General features: G+C 36.1%; 1 protein-coding gene across 3 annotated transcripts in view; it reads right to left on the reverse strand.

Moving 5' to 3' along the window:
* Nucleotides 1-14,954, reverse strand: part of astn1 (astrotactin 1) — a 400,574-nt gene that overhangs the window by 359,339 nt on the left and 26,281 nt on the right. The window lies entirely within an intron of this gene.

Raw genomic sequence — 14,954 nt, forward strand, 5'->3', positions numbered from 1 at the left:
GAAGTTCACTGTGCCTTTTATATTAACTCTCACCAAAACAATTTGATCATGCTCTGCCATAAACTTGAAAAAAATTGTTTTTGATGAGATAGAAAGCTGTCTACATTCTGAGTTTTCAGCCAACAACAAAGATTAGACTTGTTTTTAATCAACTCTAGGGCCTCAGATCCGTACATTTAGTCTGTTTACCACCAACTGATGCAATGCACTTTTTTCATAACTTTTTTCATCAGCAGTTCAATAAAGTATCTGGAGCATCTCAGTGTTTCATAACTCAGCAAACCACACGATCACTTGAAAGGCAGTTAAACATAGAAGACCTAATGTTAAACTATAGTAGGGAATGAGTTAATGGATTTAATTCAGTCTTGGTTTTGAAGCCAACTTAATTGACTATCAACAAGAGCAATGAACAAATGAAGAAGATAAATGCATATTATTTGAGGGCTGGTTCAGTGTGTTCCTGTATCCTAACCCTTGCTTAAGACCACATTTGACAAAAGAGGCAAGTGAAGAGGTAACAGACCATAATTGCCTGTCCATGTAGGTTCTCAGTAATTAGTGGCTTTCCACGTCCTAGAAGAGAAGACATTTAAACTCCTGTCTCCAAACAAAGTAATTGTTATAGTCTGAATGTTTGAAGCTGAATTTATGTGTGAGATACTGTCATGGTGATGCAAGTTAAATTATAATACACATGCAAATGTTAATTGCAAATCAGCAGTTATTATGCCAAACAAAAGAAAACAAGGTAAACAGAAATAAAAGAAAATCCAATTTATTTCTGAGTAGAAGGTATTGTGGCTACTTTCTATCCATTATAGGAAAAGATGCTGAAGAATAAAACTTAATCATTTCAGTTCTTTGAATTGTGATTTCATGCTAGAGGCTATATGGTAAGATTGGTAAAAATACAAGGCAAGGGGTCAATTGACTTCTTCTTCTTCAATAAAAGAAAACAAAGCCTGAACCTGCAAGTTAGAAATGCCGTTTTCATCCAAAATTCATCAGTATAGTTTGTAAAAGAATAAATACACAAACACCAGCAATAAGCTGGATATAAGGTCCATTCTCGTTGCAGGTCTACAGATGATTCAGATGCATTTAAAGTTATCAAAATATACTTAGTCAGTGGAGAAATATCCAGAGGATACAAGATAACAAGCTTAATGTTTGAAGTTTGACTCATTTACACTCAGGGAAACATAATGATCATAACAGACAGTTATTCAAGATCAGAGCTTTATTTCTTATCTAAGACAGTATGAAATAGTGTGAGTGACATGTTCCCTCAATGTCAAAGCCAAGACCTCTAATTTACTTTTCAGCAGCTGGAGAAAGACAGAATAATAAAGCCCAGGATGACGGGATGTCAAGACCAATTCTGCTTATGACAAAGGAGCCATGAGTCATCAAGTTTAATGAAATCAAACATGTTTTAGCAATTCAGTGTCTGGAACATTGTTTTTATGATAATTTTACCTTTTATGTGTACACTGACAAAATAATTTTATGATTTTTGATAGTTGTCTTAATTTATATAAGCACAATATTTTCTGTCGAATGACTGGAATTACCTAAACCATCAGGGGACACACTGTAGGGCTGTTGCTTTTATTTATGAACCAGCAGAGCATTATCTGTGTCAGCTTGGCCTAATGCATACCTTGCTAAGCTTTTTATTAAAACATGCTAACGTTGCCGCATCCTTAGAGGACAATTACAGCTGTTAATGGTCTGAAAAGGGATATTCTGAAATACTATTTTAACGTCATTTTTATGGTATTGTAACTAAAAAAGCCAATGTTGGTTGTTGGCTTTACAACACATTTTTTTTTGTAATTAATGAAGAAATGTCTCTCTTTGGGATTAATAAACATTGTTCTTTAGCGCTTTAGTGTTGTTCAAAGTGCTTGAGTAGCAACATAAAAGAAGTCACGTCTGCACACAGAAGAGATGGATGTATAATGGTAGGTATTGCCAGACTCCTTTGCGTATTTCAGACCAGTGGGAAACACTGGTTAGGTTTAGAATTATGTTATAGTTAGGTTTAGGACAGGGGTAGACTATTTCAGTCCTTTAGAACCACATTCCACAAGATGTTATCCCATAGCCACGAATTAGAGATAATTAACTTGTGGCTATGCGTTATTAATGCAACATCAACTTGTTCAATGTCTGAATAACCCATTGTTTTCAGACTATATGCCTTCAGCACTCGAATTAAGAGTCTCTTACTGAAGTGTCCTGTTGTGATACATCATGTATCACATCAGTTTTATCATCTATGATAAAACTGTGATAAATCATCACAGATTGCAGGTTATCATTGTAACTGACCATCGCGGTGTATAATGTGTTTGTTTTTAGTGTAGGACGATTGCCCCCCACCCCCACCCAGGGCTACCATAGTGTAGGCAGACTTCGTGTGGGATTTGTAGTTTTCATGAACAATATCACTGTGAAGCTGCTTGTATGGTGAACGCACATTAAGTTTGTTGTTTTGTAGTTAAGCTATTCAGTTATTCAGGTAGGCAAACCCAGTAAGCTAGAATTAGTTTCTATAATTCTTCTCAACATTAAAATAGAATCTAATTAAATGATCCTTTTCCATAAAGATGCTACCCCCCCCATAGGTAAAATATAATCATGTTGTTCCTTCGCATTATTGATCCACGACTCGTTCCCATGCGTTAGTAATCCGTGGCCACAACTTAGTAATGTGTGGCCATGGGATAACATCTTGTGGCCACGCATTAATTTAATTTTTCAGTTGAAGTCAGTAGACAGGCTCGGTACTAACACACCTGATTGAAATTAAATGGATCCAACAGCTTATCAAGTTCTGCTGAGTGACTAATCTAATCTGAATTAGCTGTGTTGAAGCTACTACAGCTCTCGAAGCCAGGAGTTGCCTTCCTCTGGTTTAGGATAAAGGTTAAGGGATTTTGTTCGAATGGTACAGTAGCAGGTACCAAGTCACTTATAGGAGGAAATTTTTTGGGTACTTGTCACCCTCAAACTATACCTACTGAGAACTTATACTATTGAGATAGCTTCCTTTAGCCCCCTAATGTTTGCACTCAGAAAAAAACTGGGAAATTGTTTCTTGGAATTTCCTTACTATCCTTGGGATATTATTAATAAGAATCAGTGTTATTTTTAACAAATAGATGAGATAATATCTATTAACTGAATTATAAATAGGGCCCAACTGATTAATCGGCAGGCCGATTAAATCGGCTGATATTAGCCCTTTTCAAAATGGCCAATATGTTTTGCCGATTATACGCCGATTTAGTCTTACTTTCGCATAAAACAGTAAATGCTACTAAGCGTCAGCGTGTGCACAAATTATGTCCTTGTGGCGTTTGTCCACTAGATGGAGCTCTGGCTCCATTCAATCCAACAGTCATCCCCCTGTCTTTTCAACAGGGTAAGCTATAGCTACAGGCAGGTTACATTAACAGTGGTCTGAGTAGAGCTTCCTGACAGGTAAGTTTATAATAACGTTGTAAAAATAATGACTCAGCATGTCTCCAGTTTCAGTTTAACGCTGTTTTCCATTTGTAATGACGAGTGGCGGGGGCTTCGTTGTCTCGGTCAGCTTTTTATTTACGCTGCATTGCTAAAGTTGTGCTAAATTAGCTTAAGGTGCTTTCCGTTTAGACCCAGCTAATGTCGGCAGTTCACACATATCGTGTGGTTAAGTTATTCCTAAAAACTGGCCAGTCATAACACCTGTCTATGTTAGCAATAACATTGCTGTTATCCTAACCTAGCATAGCATTAGCTAAGTAGCTAGTAACTGCAGAAATAACATAAGTGTACAAAATATCTGAGAGTACAAAACGAACATTCATCACTCCATCAGAGATGTGAATGCAGAGGGGAGGAGGTTTATTCACTGCAGCGCCGAAAACTTATTAATATTACAGTCTGTCACAATTAGTGGCAGACCATTTGTGACCCTTATATATAAAATACAACTCTATCAAAGATGACATATTTTTGACATTTGAGAAAAGCATATCTGGTTTTTATGATATATGCCATGATATATTTCACGGCAAAGGAAATATTGAAGTAAAGAAAATGTAATTTAACATTAAAGGACATCAGAAGGCTGCAAAAAATGTTTTGATAACTTCACTCATGGTGGTTATATAAGGCAAGGACCTTATATATATTTTTCTACCTGTACTTTAACTTACTTCTAATTTGCATCAGCAAGAAGTACAAAACCAGATATATTAAATTAATTCATCATTCATTTATACAATTTATTTATAGATTGACTTTTTTTAAGGTTATATATGTTTTAATTTCTCAGTTGTTTAATACTTTGTTGCATGTTTTGGAAATTCATCTGTTGTAAAGTTAAACATATAAGGACAAAATATTGTGAAACAGTAAAATGTTCTGCTTGTAATTCATATTTTTGTTGGTGTAAGCGTTAATGAACCAAAAATTAAGTTAATTTATATATTTTTAAAAAAAATTGGATTGGATATAAGATTTTTTCTGCCAAATATTGGCATCAGTATTGGCCTCAAAAATCCATATCTAATAATAACATAACATTTATTTGCTTGGATAGTACACACCCAAACCAAGTAGTAGTTGCTCAGGAGGGTTTGCTTCTGAATAATAATAATCATTATAGTCTTGAAAAGTTGTAAAAAATGGCAGAGCAGAACATTAAAGTGCTAAAGCTCTCAATATTTATGGTCAATACACAATTTTCATTCTTTATCAGAACTAACATTTTCAAAAAAGTCTTAATTTTAGGGCAAATTTTGTCTGCACAAAATTAAAGACTGTCTAGGAATTCTTCCATCCAGATGTCAAAAATATATTTTTTTTTCTATAAAAATCCAAATCTCTTTGCCTTATTCTTTTTAATTTAATGACAATGTCAATTTTTTTTCTAAATGTATTAGAGACAACTTTGATTAAGTCCCACCAAATTACAATAGACACTGAGCATGTAATCCAGTAATAAATGATAATAAAATACACCTGGTAAGAAGAACCATCTGTAACGTACTACACAAGACAAATATTATAAAAACATGAATCTGTGTTTTTCTTTCTTTTTTTTTTTTTTTTGGTGAAATACACGTTCAGTTTATCAACATCATGACTCCACACTGTGAGATGGCTCTCTTCGGCTACCTTGCCAGTTCACATCTCCTTTCCTCTGCTGAGTGACAGGAAGCCGAGCTTGATTCCTCTCAGCAACATCACCCAGTTTCCCCCTCGTCTTGTTGAATTAAAGGAGAGCTAATCTTAATTGATGCTAATGGAAGTCAATGACGACCGTGAGGAACAAGTGCAAATGTGCTTGAGCAATTAACCTAATATTTACTGGCTGCGACTCTCAGGAGGTGCTAGCTTATATCCATCTAGTTACTCCTTCTGCTCTCACATGATGTGTAACTCTGTCATGCAGACAGAAAAAAGCGGATTGTTTGTGAACAATTACAATTAGGCTGCTAAAAGAAAATCATAATAAAAGGTGATTCATTCAGGCAGTTTAGCTAAATGGGGCTAACTCATTTGCAAAAATATTCGCATTAATACATTTAAAACTGCAATAGAAGAGGAAAATATCATAATTTTCTTCTTGCTTCTCTTTAAAACATGTAAGCATCACCATCTGCACTTCAGTAAAAACCACAAAGTGAAACTAAAAGTAAAGAATCCCCTTTGACTGTAAAACAGACTCAGTTCTGTTGGTGATAAGGGCTTCGTGGTATGTAAGATTATACATTATGCTGACATGATTTATTACAACATTTCTACAGTTTTTCAGTTCAGGATGGTGCCTCCGAGTGTTAAAGGCCTGGGTGGATAGCTATGTGGGATTCTACTAGCTCTCTTCAACCTTGGTCTGAAGCATAGCTCTCTCATTTTTCTTATAAAGATTATATCCATTCAGCAGTGTGCAGAGGATCTTCGTCAACACTGAAACGCAAAACACAACCAGGACAAGGAAAGTCCAGCATGTCAGCGTACTGCAAGCTCATAGGGTACAAGTGGTACAAACGTTGCACTTGTGCCCAACGTCAAAAGGTCTTCGCTCTCTCTAGCTAAACTGTACAGGTAATCTTATCACAGCTGTCAACAGTTGCTAAGCAGCTCACTGAAAGACAACAGAGATGTGTCTAATTCCACAGAAACAACACCAACTAAAAGTCCAGGTCTCATTTAAAATCAGTGACATTCTTTAATATTCTTAATTAATATGTGATATTCATATCGCTTCACACTGGACAAAAAATAATTCAAATAAAAAATTTTTAATTTGTTGGCAGTTTAAATTTGAATGGTGATTTGAACAAAAGCTGCATCTGTTAAAAAAAAAAGAAAGAAAAAAAAAGTCACGGAAAGAGCTGCTAACCACCTACGTCATAGTTAAGGGCCTTGTAAAACATCAGCAGAAGTACTCAGCTGATGCTGCTCTTGTGGGGTCTGTCAGTTATGTAAAGACTAAATTCAGATAACCAGGGCCCTGTTTTGTGACATAGTGTAGGAACAATCATGTAATCTTGAGTATGAGCAAGACAAAAAAAAGTGGATTTTAGGTGATTCAGGCATAAGCCAAACATGATTTCCATATCGGGAGAGGAGCTGGAGGAAGGTGTTGGAAGAAAGTAAATACCTGAGTTATCATCTGGACAGCAGACTGAACTGAAATTACAACACCATCTATGAGAACAAACAGAGCAGGTATTATTCTTTTAAGGGAACAGGTCCTTCAGTGTTTACAGAAAGATGCTGCATATCTGTGGTGGAAAGTGTCATTTTCTTTGCAGCCATCTGTTGGGGCAGTGGAATCGGAGCAGTAACTCAAAGAAACTGAAAAGAATGATAAAGAATGCAGGTTCTGTGCTAGGGACTGCTCTGGAGCCCCTGAAGCTGATGGTGAAAAGAAGAATATTACACAAGTTACTAAAAAATAATGGACAGCACTGAAAATTCTCAACATGACAATTTAGAGAGTTCCTCTTTTTCTTACAGCACCACACCAATTTCTGTTAAGTGATATAAGAAATACTTATCTTTCTATCAAACTACCTCAACTGAATATGAGGTACATACTGTTTTAGACCACTTGGGTGAACTGAAGTCATTCATTTTACCACAGGACTCAGAATACGTTTTAAATAAAGGTGCACATGGGGAAAAAAATTAATTGCACTATTTTTTTAATTAATTTATTTGTTTTACGTTTAATGTTCTTAAATCTGCTTTGGTTTTTTATTGGTGTTGAGGTGATGGTACTTAACTGAATATGCAGCATTTATTCACTTAATGATTGAATTAGATCATTTTTATCCATACAAACGACAAAAGGGCAAAATGTGAAATGGCCACAAACAAATCAAATAAATTTTATTCATGTAGGTAGGCAGACTGAGCTGACTACATGACTTCAACATGTCCAAAAGAATATTTTGATGTTTTACTTTATGACTTAACTAAGTAGTGTTTGATGGCTCAACCGTATTTCTTAAACAGGAAAACATAAATAAATTCATGTTCAAGTTTCCATTACAGTTTTATGTTGTCTTGCTGAAACACTGACATACAGCATGTGCAGTTCATAATAAAGTGGCCTCAGAAAGAATTGAATAGGACATTTAATTTGTTGCATTTAACTGATATTACAAACTTAAAATTCCTTGTCTTGTCATCCACAAAAAGAATGACAAGATAGGAGTATATGCAACGCTGGTTTCCAGATCTGACAGCACAAACCAACTACAGACTCCACTGATGGTGAAGAACAATGACAGACTTGGAGCACGAAGTCAACAGCAGCAGTGCTGTGGTTAATTATTAATACAGAAAGCGTGAAAGCAGCAAAATCAAAAAGTTGCAGCTCCCTTTAATCTCAGTTATGAGCATCTGTGATAAGACAGGTGTGGGCGCGAACAATGCTGACACAGGTTCATCAAACCCAACTAGCTCCTAACTCTGAAAATGAAAAATGAAAAGAACACACACACACACAAAAAAAAAACATACAAAATGAAGCAAAGTTAAGCAAAGACTGAAGCTAAAAACAAATATTATCATCAACAAAAATAGTACAAGAAAGTATAATAATATATGGTGTAGCTGGACTAGAATGAGCTTTGGCTCCTGTAGGTGGCTGAGCACCTCTACACCTGTAAGACAGACCTATAGCCTGAACAATCCAGTGAGATAAAGGTTGACGAGACACAGGCTTGCCCTTATGAGAAGCAATGATGATGACCAGACCTCTTGATGCTAGCCATTCTGTCTAAACCCTTAGTCCTTGTACGTAATGTACACTTTGTAATTAGTAAAGTCATAATTTATTAAATGTAATAGTATTTATCAAATGTCAGGTTTTGATGGTTTACATTTAGATTGTAATCTTTACAGTAGGCTTTAATTTGTGTCTAGTAAAAAAAAAATAGAAGTGCAGTTAATTAGTTAATGCTGACTTATAATTGACTTAATAGTTGCATCCTATGTAAAAGTAAGACAAAATTCATGCATTTAAAAGATTATAAATTACCTGATTAGCATACATAAAATGTTAATTCATACACAAGCTAGAATTTCTAACTTAATTTGATACACTGAGCTTTATATACTTCAAATATACTTTTATAAAATCTTTTATTATATCAATATGTGTCATTTATTTTTAAAAAGGTAAACAAGTCTGAGCCTTTATATAACTATAATGATAAGAATACAAATATCACATATATATATATAAACATCTAACTGGTGTAAATGATTTACTGTGGTGTAGCACCAATGTTCAACATTTTCTTTAACATTTTAAATAAAAACTATTGACCAGAAATGAAATCCAACACATCCTGGCAGTGGATTGCAGCTTGAATTTCAGCCATGGTTAATTTGAGAAGTCTTAAATATTGTTTAAAATTCTTATCTTTCTGTATGTATAGCAGCCAACTGTGTTCAGACAGGCGTTGCTGTAAAATAAATTACAATAATGATGGAACTGCCTGCACCAGCTATGTTGCTCATTAATACTCTGAAATTGAGCAGTCACAACTGGAGCTTTTTGTGTTCAGTAATAATAATTATTGATAATGTGGTTTGACTACTGAGATCTATATCGTTAACATGTGCCAGCGTGATAGCTTTTTTGCTTGTTTGTTTTTACTCTTTTTTTGTGATAAAAAAAAAAATAAATAAAAAATTGACAGAGGGTGAGGGGACGTAAGATATGCTAACATACAGGGGAGAGAAGGGGAAGCAAAACAATGTAGAGGGGAGCAGATAACAAGTGTAGGAAAATGACACATGTAGTAATTGACATAAGCAAAGCCAGTCGTTAGGATGGCAGAGTGAGTGAGTGAGTGAGTGAGTGAGTGAGTGAGTGAGTGAGTGAGTGAGTGAGTGAGTGAGTGAGTGAGTGAGTGAGTGAGTGAATGAATGAATGAATAAATAAATAAATAAATAATAGAATAGAGAAAAATAAAGAAAGAGAAAAATAAAGATTTGGTGATGGGAAGTAGTAGTGGCACATGTAGTGATAACAAAAATGTCAGCAGTAATAATATTAATGAAGGCAATAATGTCAATCACAATGATAATATTTAATATATGGAGCTGGGAAAAGCAGAGCAAAGACCATTGGTGGCAAGCTCATTTAGTAGGGTTGGTTGCCACACCAACAAGGGGCAACCCAGACAGACCCACCACAATCATGGCGCTTCAATCCCAAAATACTACCCTACACCCCCCTCAAGCCATGCTTAAATTATTTTTTTATTTTATTTTATTATTGCGTTTGTGTCTTGTCTTTTGTAGTGAGATACAATTAAAAGTGCAGCCTGTGGGTACATCTGAGTAGGGGGACTGCCTCAGACGCCCACCCAGTAAGAGGACACCCAGTCCCTGGACCTTCCCTTCTCTATGTGTTTTTTTTTTATTTTTTTTTTTTTTTATGTTTTGTGTGTTTTTTAATGTATTTTTAGTATGGAATTTTAGAACCTTACTGAAGCCATCATGCCTTGAGGACACACAAAAAAGATGCTCTCATTATGTAGTCACTGTTCCTCTTCAGTCATTAACAGAAAAAGCAGAGGCAGATCAGCCCTACATGGTCTGCTAGCACAGCAAGCTAGCATTACAGAATAAGCTGAGTGCCCGCAGTGTTACTGGGATAATGAAGTATTCCACCATACCATCTTGTCTTCACACACACTTGCAGATTTGCCTCCAGTGACATATCAGCAGCACGTCAATTTAACCCCTTTCCATCTCTCTACTCTCACCAAAACACTGAATTAGCAGTGATGGCTTATTAATTCTGCCTATAAACAGACAGAGAAACACCTGCGTTTTTGTTTTTTTGCTTTTTTTTCCCGCTACACTAAAATACCTGTAAACCTCTTCAAACTCTGTAGAGATGATAAAAATCCTTTTTAAAGTATCTTGGAAAGTGCAATCATCCTCTGATTGCACTTTTCCCACCAATAATTCCCTGTCACTCTCCATGGTACTGAATGCACATCCATTGATTTCCACTCAAACTTTCTCTTCTTCTTCATCAAGCACAACACACTGGCCCTAATATTTAACTGACAGGTGGGACTTTGAGTTTGGTGATATGGCTGCTCACACGGTCCAACAGGCAAAGTGGCTACCTGCCAGCTGCAGTGTTTCTTCCTGCTATTTTGTACTCAACCCCGGTTTATGCTTTGCAATTTATACTCTGGCAAAAGAGTTTGATATTTATAAGATCAAAGCTTACTTCTTTTCCACTCTCAATTTCTTCAAAGAGCAGCACTGCCAAGATGCCTTGCAATTAGTTGTTAGGAAAATTTTACAGGAGTCCAGTGACTTTGCTGCCATAAGCATATCTAGAGATCCACTTTTTTGGGGTTCTGATCCAGTATCTGAAATTTGGATATTGGCTGATACCGAATCAATTTAAGTGATCATTATTGTGATTATCATCATTACTGCTGTTGTTGTTATTGTCATAGGTTTCTTTTAAATGTTTTCCAAAATAATTTATAGGAAAAAAAAACAAAGAAATCAAAGAAAATGTCTGTAGCTGTTTTATAATTGTGATAAAAACAAAGGTAGTTATATTTTAGAAGTAACAATTGCTTTAATATTTAAGATCCAAGAGAATCTGTTGAAAGGGAAGCAGGATGTATGTGAATAATCTGGGAGCACTAGACAGTCTGACAGATTGTGGTCTGCAGTATCGGCTCAGAGGGCTTGTTTCTGCTGAAGAGGACTTCTGTCTGGTCAGAACGTCTTTATGTAGCTGATTGGCAAGAACTTTTCGTTCAGTCTGAAGATCCTACAAATTATATTGCTGGGCGGATCAATCAAAATATCGATATTATCAATACCAAGGCTTGTATCAGTATAGACGGATACCAGCATGATGAGATCGATATTTTTCTTGTAGAGGTCTTTGGGGGCAAAAAGCCAAAGAATGTGAATGAGAGGTTTTGCTTAGCTCCTGACTTTATTTTTCTCAAATAATTGTCATAAAAGAGAATGAGTTATTTTATTATTTTGTCATATTTTTTTTATTTTATATTATTTACAACTTATAATAAAAAAAAAAAGCTTAAATTTAAAATGTTCAATTCTGCCATTCTCTTGAATAACAATTCATGCAGAACAAGCTGCAGGATATGGTCAGAAAAACCCAAGCTGGAGATTACCATATCTTTTCCAGAATTTGAATTTACAAATAAGTGACATGTTAAATTAGTATTCCCTATCAGTCTTATAGGTGCAGGTATACGGTAACACAGCGTCTAATAAGTCTGCTGGTAAGTTGTTACCACATAGGAGCTTCATGAACTGATTCTGTTTCAACATATTTTGGTAGGCATTTAATTTGTAAAGGTTCATGAAAGGTCCGTCTGTGGATCGCTGAGGTGGATTGGGGAATTCAGCCTAATATCCGATCCATGAATCATGTCAATATCGGGGCCCAATACTGATATCGAATCGGACCAGTCCCAACTCTAAGCATATTTTCTAATCACAGCGATTCAACAGAAAAACTGAGTTTTGCTGCTTAAAATGAATATGTGACTAAGCCTTTGTCCTTCACAGATCCCTTTGCAATTAGTTTTCCATTTCTAAAATTCTTATTCGAGATTATTCATTCAAGCTCACTGCATGGTTGTCAGCAGGGCTGAAGGTGGATGTTAAAATGCTACTTAAGGCCTCCACCTAATTAAAGGTTATTACAGCATGCTCACTGATAAATTATGCTTTATTCTACTTGTGAATTAGATTAACTTGGTCAAATTAACTATGAAATAAAAATGACTTTATATACAACATCTTTACATTTTATTCGTTACGTAATTTATAACAGAAACATGAAATGATGCTACTAAGTATCATCGTCAGAAGCCATATTAACGGTAAAAAGTAAAGCCTAATCCATAACCCTGTTAAATGCATAGTATTCACTTGCTTATTTGAGATGTTTCATTCAGGACATCTTTGTTCAGCACGGTAGGAAATTAAACAAATCAGAATACTTTGTTTGTGCTAACAATGGCTAAGCCTTAACAGTCATTACAGAGCCGCACAATTACTTGTAATGACTCACAGTGAGTTTTTGGCAGAGCTGAGAGACAACAGTGGCAAAGCGCCTTTAGCAATCAGCCTCATTTTCATTTGTCTTGGTGATTTTAAACAAGCTCCATTGAATTGCAACTGTGGACCCTCTTTATGCAATCCTGTGGGCCAAGAGCAAAACTCACATCAAAAATAAGCATTACAATGCTACACGTGCCTTTTCCTGACTGAAAATGGTTGTTTTTCTGTGAACTCAGTCCACATCTATTTAAATTATGTCTGCTAGCTGTCATGTTGCACATATAAATTCTCACGCATCCAGCAGTGCCACAGCCATTTTTAACAAGCCATGTAATGCAAGTCATACCAGATGATGTTGCTGTTACTCAGCCGAAATGTGTTATGGGGACAGTACAGAAAATAAAGCAAAAAAAAGTGATTATTTTGTCACCTCTACTATTCTCATATAGCTGCCATGCTTTCTTGAAGAAAATAAGAATGAATAAACAGTTGTATAATCTTAAAAGCATATATTATTTATTTATTTTTTTCTCTTTGAAACTTTAAAACAATTCATTCATGCATTATCTGTACCGCTTCATCCATAAAGTGTTGAGGGGAAGCTGGCGCCTAACCCAGCAGGTGAGAGGCAGGGAACACCCTGGACAGGTCACTAGTCCATTGCAGGGCCAACACAGAGAGACAAAGAAACATTCACACACACACTCACTACTAGGGAGAATTTAGAGTGATCAGTTAATGTAACATGCATGTATTTGGATGGTGGGAGGAAGCCGAAGTACCTGGAGAGAACCCATGCATACACGGGGGAGAACACGCAAACTCCACACAGAAAGGCCACCTCCCCCCAGTCTGAGCCTCCCCCCAGCCGAGGCTCAAACCAGAGACCTTCTTGCTGTGAGGCCATAGTGCTAACCACCACACCACCATGCATTTAAAAAAGTAATCAATGAAATAAAACAAATAATAAAAAAAAAAAAAAAAACAAACAAAAAAAATCTTTTTCTGTTTTGTAAATCCAGTTAAGCTTTAATCAAATATCCATTTTGGCCCTGCTGTTTTATTTTGTTTTTTTGTTTGTTTGTTTTTTTTTGTTTCACAGCTGATTTCTAATTTTACTCCAGTCCTGCAGGATTACCTTCATCTATTTAATGGCTTCCTGATTGCATGTCGAGTTCTTCTGTTAGCTTTATTAAAATTTAATTTCTGCAGTAATTAAGCAAAGCGGCACTTCTTTTCTTGAGGGGTGCTTGGGATGCTGAATTGTAGGCACATTAATTAAATGTGGTGGTCTTGTAAATAAAGCAAGCTGGAGTTTAATTGCAATGTTGGCATAGTGTCCAGAAAGAATTCTTGGGAGATTGTGGCATATTAATGCAGCTCTGTAGGGAGTTGCAGAAGTGCTTTCCTGTGTTTGTTGATGATCTGATCTGTATATATACTTCTGTCATTGCTGCATGGTGTTGTGTTCGTGGTGATGAAGCATGATGAGCTTTCCTTTCAACTCCAAAAAGTAGAGAGTATGTCTTCAGAGGAGATCAGCAAGCAGCCAGCTTACTTCACTAATCTAAAATGTTTCCTCACTCCTATAAAATCAAGCCTCCTTATACAAGAGAGAGTGAGCTGTTGTTATGGTACTGGCAGCTGGAGCAGAAACTGGTACAGAATGCAAATGTGAAGGCTTTTCCATCAGCAAGAAAAAAAAAAAAAAAAGGAAAAGAAAATACAATTTCTCAGCTTCAGTTGTGACGACAGGTCATCTGTCTTCCTCCTCTGGGCAAAGACGCTAACATCTGTTAGCACATATGGCACATGAGAAAAGAGAAGGTTTGTAAATCTAAAAGAAACAATGACAACACGGATGGCGAAGGACAAAAATCATATGCTGATTAGAAGCAGGGCCATACATCTTCACTGCTGACATTGTATGCATGTAAACGCAACAGCATACCTGAATCGAAGTAATATCTTCTTTAAAAGCCTCGGTTTTAGATGTCAGATAAGTCCTACTGAATTAAAGATGCCTGTCCTCTTTGTTTGATAAAATCTTCATGTGAGGAAATGATGCGCATGAATTCCTGAATTCAAGACAGATTAGGATCAGAAAGTGGATACACAGTGACCATAAAACCAATCTATATGGAAAGAGCAATGTTTTGTTTTCCTGAATGTCGACCCATTCAAGAGCTCTTTCTGCAGCCCTATTTTATGAAGCCTGTGCAGGATGTGTTACAAGGTCCTGTAAGATAAATAGAAATGGCCTCCACCCGCTGCCCTGCTATAACACAGCCAAATGGCCATATGTTCTGTGACCAGCAGATGCTCGCTTAACCTTCTGACGAGCC

Source organism: Melanotaenia boesemani, chromosome 8 (assembly GCF_017639745.1).
Source record: "Melanotaenia boesemani isolate fMelBoe1 chromosome 8, fMelBoe1.pri, whole genome shotgun sequence".
NCBI classification, from domain to species: Eukaryota; Metazoa; Chordata; class Actinopteri; order Atheriniformes; family Melanotaeniidae; genus Melanotaenia; species Melanotaenia boesemani.